Source organism: Camelus dromedarius, chromosome 5 (assembly GCF_036321535.1).
Source record: "Camelus dromedarius isolate mCamDro1 chromosome 5, mCamDro1.pat, whole genome shotgun sequence".
NCBI classification, from domain to species: Eukaryota; Metazoa; Chordata; class Mammalia; order Artiodactyla; family Camelidae; genus Camelus; species Camelus dromedarius.
In genome coordinates, this window is record NC_087440.1 from 70,458,780 (window position 1) to 70,470,846 (window position 12,067).

Genomic DNA, 12,067 nt, shown 5'->3' on the forward strand with positions numbered 1-12,067 from the left:
TTGAACAGAATTCATTTTTTTTCTCAGTCTTAGGAAGCAGAACTTCAGGACCAGCTTTCATTACAGCTAGCCCTGCCTGGACCTGGCCTCTCATGGGGCAGGCTTCCTTCCAATCAGAGATGTTTCTCCCCACCCCTACTTGAGTGCTGTGACTTTCCCCCAGAAACCCCCGCAGAAGGCACATGACCAGTGCTGGGCATCTTCTGAATGACATTCAGAGCCAGAACCAGAAATGCAGAGCTCACGTGTGCTGCTCTGTGTCTCAGCAAGAATATCTCTTCCCCTTTCATTCTCTACTTTCTAATGACCCCGGGCAGTTACACTTCTCCTTTCTGGTCAGTCTGACCGAGGCTGCAGAAGGCTAGGATGAGAGTCAAAGCTGAGTTCATCACCACACAGGGAAATTGGAGGGGCAGCTACAAATAGATTTGAACTTCCAAGGCCTGAACCACAGATGTCCCACCCACCAGGTTCTGTCCCAGTCTCCTGCCCATGACAGGGATAGCGCTCTCAGGTGGAGGGACCATTGACTGACAAATGCCTCCAGGGTCTAGGCAGGCACTATAAAGATATGTAGCTCACTGGATGGAGGACTATTGGGAGTGGTGGGGAGTGTGGAAAACTGAGGAGTGAGTGCATACCTACCTACAGGAGACAGCTGCCCCTCTGTTCTATCCCACGCTGCCAGGGAATTCAGGCCCAGTGTTGCCATCTTCCAATTTGTCAAGAAAAGCCCAAATCAGAATTTCTACATGAAATCCCCCCTATTTTAAAACACTCAGCAGACCAAACAAAATGTATGTGTGGGGCAGGTTTGCCCCTAACATTTGCAGAGCCTGGAGCAAGAGTACAGACGGAGGCCACATGCCATATGTCTAAATATTTAGACATTAGAAATCAAGCTTATAAAATATGTTAAATATGTTAAACCAAGTATGTTCTTTTCTCCTGTGTTGACAGTTATATCTTCATAACAACCTAGAAGGCAGGGTTTGAATTTAGAACTCTTAGACGCTTCAGAACTTTGTATCAACATAAGGCAGCACAGGGAGGAACAGCCCCCAGATGGCAGCCTGCCCTCTTCATGTGCCTCCCCAACCCCGGGCTCCTCCTCAGTGGCTTTACGTGCCACAAGCCTGGTCTATCCACACCCCTCCCCTACAGACAGCCATCCCTGGGCACATACCAGTGTCTGATCTATTCTGGCAAAGAGGTATCTGGGGAAGAGGGTTACAGTTCCTGGAAGCCAGCTCAGGGACACTCTTCTGGTGTCCTGGGTATATGGAGCACTGTCTAAAAGGGGACAGAGGGCTCTGGGTAGGCATGTCCCCTTGGTCCTCAGGCCCCATGGGGAGGGGTATAGTTGGGGGAGAAGAGTTCTTGTAATCTGGGGAGTCTAGAGCAGGGACCTCTTTTGCCCAAGTCTGAGGGCAGCCCTGCAGAGATCTGCCAGTTTGGAACTCTAATATACGTTAACAGTGTCTCCCTGGGAAGCCCAGGTGAAGGGAAGACTCCACACAGCAAGAAATGGGCACATGACCGCATCATCACTGTCTGTCAGTTTGATGTAAGGGTTGCTGGGGAATGTTTCCCTGCCTGCCGTCCTCAGTGTTTATCTCTTACTCGCAGTGTTATTCCCTGAGTTAGTGTCAAAGCAATTACGGAAAAGCCAGAATTTTCATCTTCAGGTTGAGAAGTGTGGGTGGGGAGAGAAAGGGAGGCAAAGTCAACTCAAAGGTCATGGGGTTGCCATCTGCTAGACCCAGACTTCCCAGCAGTGTTTATTCATACCTCCAGCCGATGTCCCCGCTGCAGCTGCGGCTCTACGGTGAAGGAGCTGAATCAACTGTGGGCCCCACTTCTTTTCAGGACCAAAATGCCGGCCCTCTGTGCTGCCCTGCACTCCTTCTCCCTCACAGGATTCAGTGTCCCTGAGCTGTGCAGGAATTCCACAGGGAAAAGGGATGGCGATGTGAACTAAGGCCAACACTAAGGTGGTAAAGATTGAATAGTGTTTGTCAGAGGGGACTGGCATTTTAAGAATCACTTAAGGAGAGTAATGCCTGGCCCCAAGGAAGGATGCCCAATGGAGGGATTTTAAGCCTTGTAGCCAGTGTGTATATAATGGAATTCTTGCCATGTGGGTGACCAGCTACTGCACTGGCTTTGTGTGGGTACCAGGGGAATGGGGGCTGGGGACTGGAAAGGAACAGAGCCGTGTCCCTCCTAAAAATTTTATTTCTCTACTGCTTGGTATGTGATTGGAGTTAATCTACATCCAGGAAGGTAAGATAAAAACTTGATCCTGGTTTAAAGAATCTACCAACAGGCAGTGATAAAGAGCCCACTCTTGGAGGAATTCCAGGGAAATTTGCAGAGGCAAATTTTATTGCTACTTAAGTTTGTCTGGCTCCTTCTGGAAGATTCCTGGTGAGAGACTGCTGAACTTGTCACTGTACCTAGAACCAAGGTTAGGAACAGGACAAAGACTGATAATTGACCTCTCAAAGCCACTCTCTCCTTTTTCATTACTGCAGAATTCTCATTTTGTCTAGGATGGCAGTCTGCCCAGCTAAAAAGATGGTATTTCCCAGACTCCCTTGCCACTAGGGATGGCCACGTGACACAGGCAATGAGATATAAGCAGAAATTGTTGGGTAGAGCTTATGGGAAATCTCTTTAAAAGGTGGGGCCATCTCAGTTAGCACATGCCTTTTTCCTTCTTTCTGGAAGGCAGGTGTTTTGTAGGAGGTGGGGCAACTATTTTAGGACCATGAGACAAGCATTAGTATGAAGGAGGAAAGAGATTCTGGGTCTCTGGTAGTACTGCAGAAATGTAATGATACAAGCTTTGGAAGGCCTGCCTCTGGATTTCTTTTAAGTGGAAATGGAAAAGAGTTTATTTGGCTAAGCCACTATGAGTGGCACTCTTAAGTGCTGCTTATCTTTGTCTAATGCAGGAGCCAAGAGAAGCAAACACCCAAACAAGGAATTTAAACCATTCCCCCAACTCAGTGGTTCTCAACTAGAGGTGATTTTGTCCCTTGAGGGATATTGGGCAATGTGTGGAGACGTGTTTGGTTGTTCCAACTTGGGAGAGACGTGTTACTGGCATCTAGTGAGTAGAGGGCAGGGATGCTGCTAAACATTCTACAACACACAGGACAGATGCCCCAGCGAAGAATTATCCAGCCCCAAGTGTCAGGAGTACAGAGGTTGAGAAACCCTGCAGCTAGGACTGTGCTTCCAGGGCACTAGACCTTAGCCTACTAACCAGCCCTGTCCATCACTCCACTCTTGGAAGCAAACCCTGTGTCCTGGCCAGGCTGAAAAATTCATGTCCTTGACCATATCTTGCACTTTCCTTTCACTAAGCCTTTGTTTATGCACTGTTTCCTTTGCCTCGATTCCTACTATCACCACTTCAGTGGATCTTTAGAGGGGGACTAGGAATCTTCATTTTTAATAAGATTCCCTGGTGTTTCAGCTAGAAGTAGCATGATGAGAATCTGATCTAAATGGCATGAGGTGCATGACTTTATTAGGTCACCTTAAGTTTTTGAAATTCTACCCATTTTTCAAAATTCAACTTAGTCCCCACAGTGCCTACCTGGAATGCAGGATGATTTTAGACAAAATTTGGATAAAACCTTTTTTACTTTAGTTAGTATATATTTATTCCAATAAGTTTAGTGGTTTTCCATTTAGTATAATGGTATACATCTTCCTCTACAAATAAATTTACTTTCATAAAAAAGTGAAATGATTTTAAAAAACATATGCTAAAATCTACAGTCGATTTAGAAGCACCACTCTTGTTAATGTACACAGTGTGTAGATATTTGCTTTGTTTTCTATGGTGTTGCTTTTTGATTTTTATTTTTTGGTGGGGGAGGAGGTAATTAGGTTTATTTAGTTATTCTTAAATGAGGTACTGGGGATTGAACCCAGGACCTTGTGCATGCTAGGCATGCGCTCTACCACTTGAGCTATACTCTTCCCCTCAGTCCCTGTGTTGCTTTTTTTTTTTTTTTTTTTTTTTTGTCAGGGAAGTAATTAAGTTTACTTCTTTATTTTCAGAGAAGGAGCTGGGGATTGAACCCAGGACCTCATGCATGCTAGATAAGCGCTCTGCCACTTGAGCTATACCCTCCCCTCAGTGTTGTGTTTTAATGTGTATAAAAGACAAGGAAGAAAGGGGTAAAAGAGAGATGAATAAAACTTCCATGTTGGCCAAGACCGATATCAGTTTGTTTAAATATATAAATATGTATATTTAGATTTTGAAAGCCAGCAAATATAGAGTATACACACTAAAATTTGCAAGTCCAGCAGCACCTCTGAAATTTCCCTTTTCTGTCTTCTGTAGGGAGCATCCAGATCTGAACAGTGAAAAGCAACATATTTCATTTCCCTTTTAAGATAGGCATTTTAAGATACTGATGCTAAACTTTCCAAAACCTCTTGTTACATGCAATCAGAGGTCAGCTCTGGAGGTCGGCTCATAATAGCGGTGCCATTGGAGCAGTGAAATGAGGTTGAGAGTCTCATCAGGACCAGGTCCCACCCCATCCACATTAGCACATCTTCTCTGAGTGAAGTCAGCGTTATTCACATCATATGCTTTTCAACTGCCCACTGGCCCAGGGCATGATGGGCATGTAAGAGTTACTCCAGGTGATTATTAAGGTGAAGACCCAAATCCTTGATGGAACCCCAGCCACCTTACATCGTCTGCCCCCTGGCTCATCCCACACCACCCTCATGTCCTCTGTACTGTCCCTTTCCCCAAATCTCTATGCTCCCTCCAAATTCAGGATCTTGCTCTCTCTCTTCAGTCTCAACTGACCACTCTTTATCCTGTACTCCCCCTTCATCTAGTTAACTCCTGCCTTTTCTTAAAATACCAGTTTAGGTGGTTCAACTCTCAGTACCTCCATAATAAACAAATACATTATATAAGTAAATAAACCTAGTTACCTCCCCTCCACCAAAACAAAACAAAAATATCAGTTTAGGGGAGCTTTGCCCAATTTCCCGACTAGATCAGATCCCCACTATCACATGGTTTCATAGCACCACACACAGCCATTAACGGATGGAAATTTCACATGTGTCTGTGTGGTTATTTGGCAGACATTTGTCTCCATTCTTAGACCATGAGGTTCTATGATGTCTGTGCTTACCTTTGTATTCTCAGCCCCATGCACAGTAGCAAAAAGCCTGCCACACAGTAGGAGCTCAATAAATATTTGTTGACTGAATAAGTAAAAGAATGAATGGATGGATGGATAGAAAAATGAAGCATAGTGCCTGCCTTCTAGGAGTGTATAATCCAAGACAATTCTTATCTGACAATGGCACACAGCAACAAAATGAACATTCAACCAACATAAGGACAGTAAGCATCAATCAGATCTTTTAAGAGCAAGAATGGAGGGAAGGGACGCATTCCCATAGAGATGGTTGAAACTGGGAACAGGAGCCCCAGATGGGGTCAGAGGAGGCTAGGATGGTGAACTCTTGAGTCACACTATCATTTAGCTTTTAGTCTTATATCTAAATGTCACCAGTCAGAGAGAGGCAAGGACCAGTATCAAAGTAAAAGCAAGCTGGGTGTCCTGAACAAGAGTCTCTAAAAGGACATTTGTCTCTGTCTACCCTCATCAGCCTCTGTTCTAGTCCTCAAAGTCCTGCTTCCATGATAATGTACAATGGAAGCTAGCCTACCTGCCTGGCTAGCTGGCTGTCCCTGCCCCTCCCCACCACACACACACACTCCCTTCTGTAGAAGCCAATCCTCTTACCAAGAAACAAAGAGGGCATATTCCCAAGCAGCCTTTTCAATTGGAGCTTCAAATATGAGTCTCAAGTCTCAAGTCTTAGAGTCTCAAGGTTTTCTTGAGACCATTGAGAGATGATGATAAAGACAAGACATCCCCTCATGTCATGGAGAGAGCCACCAAGGGTGACTCGTGATGGACAGTCAAATAGCTGTCTAAATAGGCCATTCACTAACCATGAGTGAAGGCAGAGAATGTCTCTCTCTTGGTTACTTCTATATCCCTAGTGCTCAGCACAGCAGACACTTACTGTTTGATAAATGAGGAAGAGAAGGGAAGGAAGGAAGGAAGGAAGGAAGGAAGGAAGGAAGGAAGGAAGGAAGGAAGGAAGGAAGGGCCTCTAGTCTCAAAGCTTGTCTACTTGGGTTAAAGTTACTTTTGGCCCCTCAGATGCTGTCCTATCCTTATCCCCAGGTGATAAGAGGAACAAGGCCATAGGGACCCCAAACCCTGAGGAACCAGGGCTAACTGGGTTGATCTGGTGGCCTCCAGGAAGTTTATGATCCTACTAGGATGGAGATCTAGTTCTGTCTGGGTCTAACTTTGGGGCTGAAGACAGGTGTCACTTGAACTGTGGCCTAGAGCTGGGATGCAGCTGATCAGAGGGGTCATTTTTGGGCACCCAAAATTCATGCCTTTTTCTTTTGATAAAGCCACCTTAATTTCCTTTTCAAAATTGCTTCTTTCCCGTGTGTAGAGTTGGCAATCAGGTGCCTTGACTTAACTGGCTGAGGTGCAGTCATGTGACCCAGGCTGGGCCAATCAGACTCTTTCCTGCGAATGACTCTTGAGCAGAAAGGAAAGACCCACAAAGATATTGGGAGCCCTCCACTCCCACTGTGAACCCTGATGAGAAAAGTCCTGTGGTGGAGAGCTGTCCTGGATCCTTCTTTATTCTGAGCCTTTTCTCCAGCCTTCCTTTGGATTCTGTGAGCCACACAATATTCTTCCAACAAACTCACTTCCTCCTTAAATTAGCCAGAGTCAACTTCTCTTAAGAAACACAAAGCTCAGGAATAATGACTCATACTTGGGGTTCCTAGGAAGGCAGGGTCACTGGGTCCTAATTCTCAGGGGCCAACAGGAGTAGATTATTTTCTGAGAGGGTTCTGGGATGCCCCGTGCTCCATGAGAAACCGGGCATTCAGCCAGCACTGCCCCAGCCTCTGGCGTACCTGACCCGAGTAAGACCCATCACTGCTTCCAGCAAGAACCCTAGGCTCTAATGTGAAAACCATCACTGGTATGGGACTTTGCAACAGCCTCCAGCCTGTACTCTCCATCAGTTCCTTCTGTGTGGCGCCCAGTCAACCCGATCAGAGGCAATATTCAGAATTCAGGCCAGGCACAAGTGGTGCTAGAAAGCTGGACACAGCATGTAAATCAATGAAGTTAGAACACTCTCTCACACCTTACACAAAAATAAACTCAAAATGGCTTAAAGACTGAAACATGAGACAGGACATGATAAATCTCCTAGAAGAAAACATAGGCAAAGCATTCTCTGACATAAATCTTAGCAATGTCCTCCTAGGGCAGTCTACCTAGGCAATAGAAATAAAAGAAAAAATAAACAAATGGGACCTAATTAAATTTTGCCAAGCAAAGGAAACCATAAGCAAAACAAAAAGACAACCTATGAACTGGGAGAAAATGCTGGCTAAAGATGAGAATGGCAAGTGCTTAATTTCTAAATATACAAACAGTTCATACAACTCAATAACAAAAAAGAAATAACCCAATCAAAAAATGGGCAGAAGCCCTAAATAGACATTTCTCCAAGGAAGACATACAGAAAGCCTACAAGCACCTGCAAAGATGCTTAATATCACTAATTATCAGAGAAATGCAAATCAAAACTATAATGAGGTATCACCTCACACCGGTCAGAAGGGCCATCATTAAAAAGCCCACAAATAGTAAATGGGAATGTAATTTGGTGCAACCACTATGGAAAACAGTATGGAGTTTCCTTAAAAAACTAAAAATAGAGTTGCCATATGATCCAGCAATCCCACTCCTGGGCATATATCTGGATACATGCACCCCAATAGTCATAGCAGCACTGTTTACAATAGCCAAGACGTGGAACCAACCTAAATGTCCATCAACAGATGACTAGATAAAGAAGTTGTGGTGTATATATATACACAAAGGAATACTACTCAGCCATAAAAAGAATGAAATCGTGCCATTTGCAGCAACATGGATGGACCTGGAGATTGTCATATTAAGTGAAACAAGCCACAAAGAAAAAGAAAAATACCATATGATATCACTTATATGTGGACTCTAGAAAAAAGGACACAAACGAACTTATTACAAAACAGAAACAGAGTCACAGAAAACAACAAACAAGCGAAAGGTTACCAAAAGGGAAAGTAAGGGGAGGGATAAATTAGGAGTTTGGGATTTGAAGATACAAACTACTAAATACTAAATAGATAAAAAAAAACAAGGTCTTACTGTATAGCACAGGGAACTACATTCAATATCTTGTAATAACCTATAATGAAAAAGAATGTGAAAAAGAATATATATATATATTTAACTGAATCACTGTGCTGTATACCAGAAACTAACACAGCATTATAAATCAACTATACTTCATTTAAAAAAAAAATTCAGGCCAGGCACTGGCCAATCAGAATGGACACTGGAGCTAGAGCTGAGTGGAGGCTGCCCTGCATTGTAGTGTGGGGCTGCACTAGGGAGCGGGCTATTGGCCAGCAAGAGTGTAAATATTTTAATATTTTAACACCTGGTGCACACCACCTGGGTACGAGTTCGGCCCCTATAAGGCTGGGAGCACCTCTGAGGGGACGACTCGCTCCAGTACATATAATTCTATTCTTCTCTCCCTTTGCCGAATCCCACCCCTCACTGGTCCCTGACTAGCCCAGGGCTTTGCATTTGCACAGAGCAGGTGGCTAACATATATTTATAAATAAAAAATAAAAATCCCAGGGTAGAAGAAAGAAAATGAAGAGAAAGAGAAGAGGTAAAAGGAAGGAAAGAAAGGGGAAAAATTGGATCTGTTCTGGAAAAATCATACTGTAGGAACTTTCCCCTGCCTTCCCACTCCCCCAGTTCAAAATGTTAATCTACGTACTCATTTGAAATAAGCATCGGGGCACTCTTGAAAGAGGAAAAAGGCACAAAATAAGAGTGCTATATGAAAGAGTAAAGGGACTATGCTGTTTAGTCTTCTTGCTGGGGCCAGGGATGATAGTGGCTGCCATTTTTCAAACATTTACCTCCTTACTTGTTGACTATGGTATTAGGAACTACTATTATCCTCAGTTTAAAAATAAAGAAACAGACTCAAAAGAGGTTAAATGATTTGCCCAAGGCCACACGGCTGAGTGCAGAGATGGGACTCAAACTTGCCCTTGTTGCCTCCAAAGCTGGAGCTATATATGTAACAAGGGAGTTCTCTTGGGGGAATTTCTCAAGTCCCAGGTTACAGCCAGGACCATGGAGACAGCAGCCCTGAGTTGGTGCTGCCACCTAGTGACAAGGTTGAGAACTGTGGAGACACATTTTCCTCCTTTCTTCCCCTTCCTGGCTACATCCTCACTTCCCAGCTTGAGATCTAGGGAGTTCTACCTCTGGCAGCCAACAGTTGTTTTCTGGACTACTCGGTGTTTTCTGGGATACAGAGAACTGACCTCTAGATGCAAGTTGGTGCCTCACTGGGCTTCCTCATTTTATCCCAGAGCATAGTTCTGGAGAAACATTTGTTGAATACATGAATGACCAGGAATGCAAATCTCCACAGGTCTGGGCATCAACCTGGTCTCCATACACAACCTCTGAAGACACTCTACCGTGAAGATCAGGGCTGATCACATCCCAATCCAGGGCCAAGACTTCTGCCTCAGTGTGACTCCCACACAATCTGTCTCATCGAGCACCTTCTAGCTCCCTGGTACCGTATTTATGCAGCGTGTCTTACATGATTTAATTTCATCTTTTCATCTGACGCCCAAAGAGGTCAATGCAGCATGCCCAAGTTCACAGAATAGAGACTCGAACCCAGATCCTCAGACTCCAAGTTCTTCCTGCTCCACCACTCTGCTCTCCCGCCCGGCTTCCCACCCATTTGACTCACTGCATGAAACCTTGTTTTTGTCAGCCTAGTCATCCAGATGTGATGACTCAAGAGTCAACCTAGGGCAGACTGCCAGGGGGAGAAGGCTTGTGTCAGCACAGCGGCTTTCCTGACCTTTAAGGTAGCGAGGAGTCACCTCAATCTGAAACGTGTGGCTGCCGAGCAATTTCAGTCTCAACCATAATAGGACATCATTGCTGGGCAGATAAGCAAAAGACATCCCCACTCCCTGTGCTTCCCATGGCTCTTTCTGGGTCTCCTCCCAGGCCCAGAGTCACCCAAAACACGGAAGCTAGAAGCCAGATTTTCCTTTTAGACCTGGTTCTTAGAATCTTGTTGCAAATGGAGAGAGAATAAAGGGTTGCCTTCAAGATGGCAGGATGTTCTCGCTAAACATGTGCTTCACCCTGCCCCAAATTAATCCAGTCACTTCTCTCTAAAGAGATGTCTTTAAAGACTGAAGTCTTTAAAGGTTGACTCCTTTAAGTACATCTTTGTGTCAGGAAATCCACTTTACATTTAGGTGCTACATAAACCGGTTGCCTATAGTGATGAAATAAACAACAGAATAGTCAGCTCTGCCCTCAACACTGTGTATCTAGTGAGGACAGATACTCCAAAGTAAACTTCTTTTTTTTTTTTTAAACCTGAAGTATCTGATTACCCATCTAAACTAGTGATTTCTTACATTCGGTAGTCATCGGACAGCTTTGATATGAGGAAAACTATGGACTCCCACTTCCCTTTGCAAAATATATGTGTACTCATCAGATCTGAGCTATATGATTTGAAGGGTTCGTGGATTCTTGGGACCCATTTGTAGACCCCCCAAGTTAAAAAACAATTCATCAGTCTTCACAGAAAGCATCCGAGTCTCAAGAAACACAGCTGCTGGTAGACAGTGTGGTCCAGAGCACGTAGCATTCAACTGGCAGTCAGATGTTCTCATCAGTCATCACAAGTTAGTGAGCTGGGAGAGACTCATACCTGCAAGAAAACCTACTTGACATGAAGCAGAATGTTTGACTCACCGGCCATTTTGATCTGATAACTCTGATACAATGTGTCATAAACAGTGAGAAGAAGAAGGGAGTGGGGGTGAGGATGGGATGAGGTTCCAGGATGGAATGAAGATGTATGTTAAGTACTTTACTTGATAATTTTATAATGGTTGGAAGCTTAATGGTTTTAAAAACTAATATATAAAAATGTCCCTTTGACAAAATGCTCAGTGCTAAAACAGCCATGTCAGGTGCATTCGAAGTACAGTGAATGAGAGATTAGGACAAACTTAGTGAGACAGGTGCCTGTCCATTGAATATGATCACAAGGGCATAAGAACCCCAGACTTTGCTCCTGTGGCTTAAGATATTTATTACATCCAAAGTGCAAATGCTTCCAGTAAGAGTCATACTTTTGTCTTACCAGCCATTTACACTATAGACAGAATTTTTGCCTCTTCCTTCTCTGAAGTCCTTTTTTTTTTTTTTTTAATTTACAAGAGGGTAGAGAGGGCAAAAGAATGTTAGAGATTGGAGGAAGGAGTATGGGAGGGAGCTAGAGGCATTGAAACCCAATTGAACATGTCGTGATTTCGATCCAGGATTGATCCTGGTTTCGAAAGTGATGCTCAGTAGATTAAATTGATCGAATTATTTGCCTCAAGAACAAATTCTGACCATCTAAATATTAGTCCCTGTTCCTGCTCCAACTTCAGTAAATGTCTTGAGTAGAAATTTTGTGTTATCAATGTATCCTAAGGCTTCAGAGCAGGAGACACTGCTGTTACTGCTGTGTGCGTGTATGGGTGTGTGTGTATGTCTGTGTGTGTGTCTGTGTCTGTGGCTTGAGGCACCCAAAAAACTGGAGGCATGGCTGGAGCTGCTCCACCACCTCTGAACATCTGGTGCTGAGTTACATTTCCACAGTGGGAGATCCCATTGTTAACAGTTGGTGACATGACCCACCCAGCCCACCTGTCAATGCCTCTTATCCCTGGACGGACACTTGCACCCCCTCCTTCATTCTTCCCCAGGGTCGCCCAGCTGCTCCCCTGCTGCTCTTCCCCACCCAGCAGCCAGAGAGATCCTTTTACAGCACAAGTCGACCG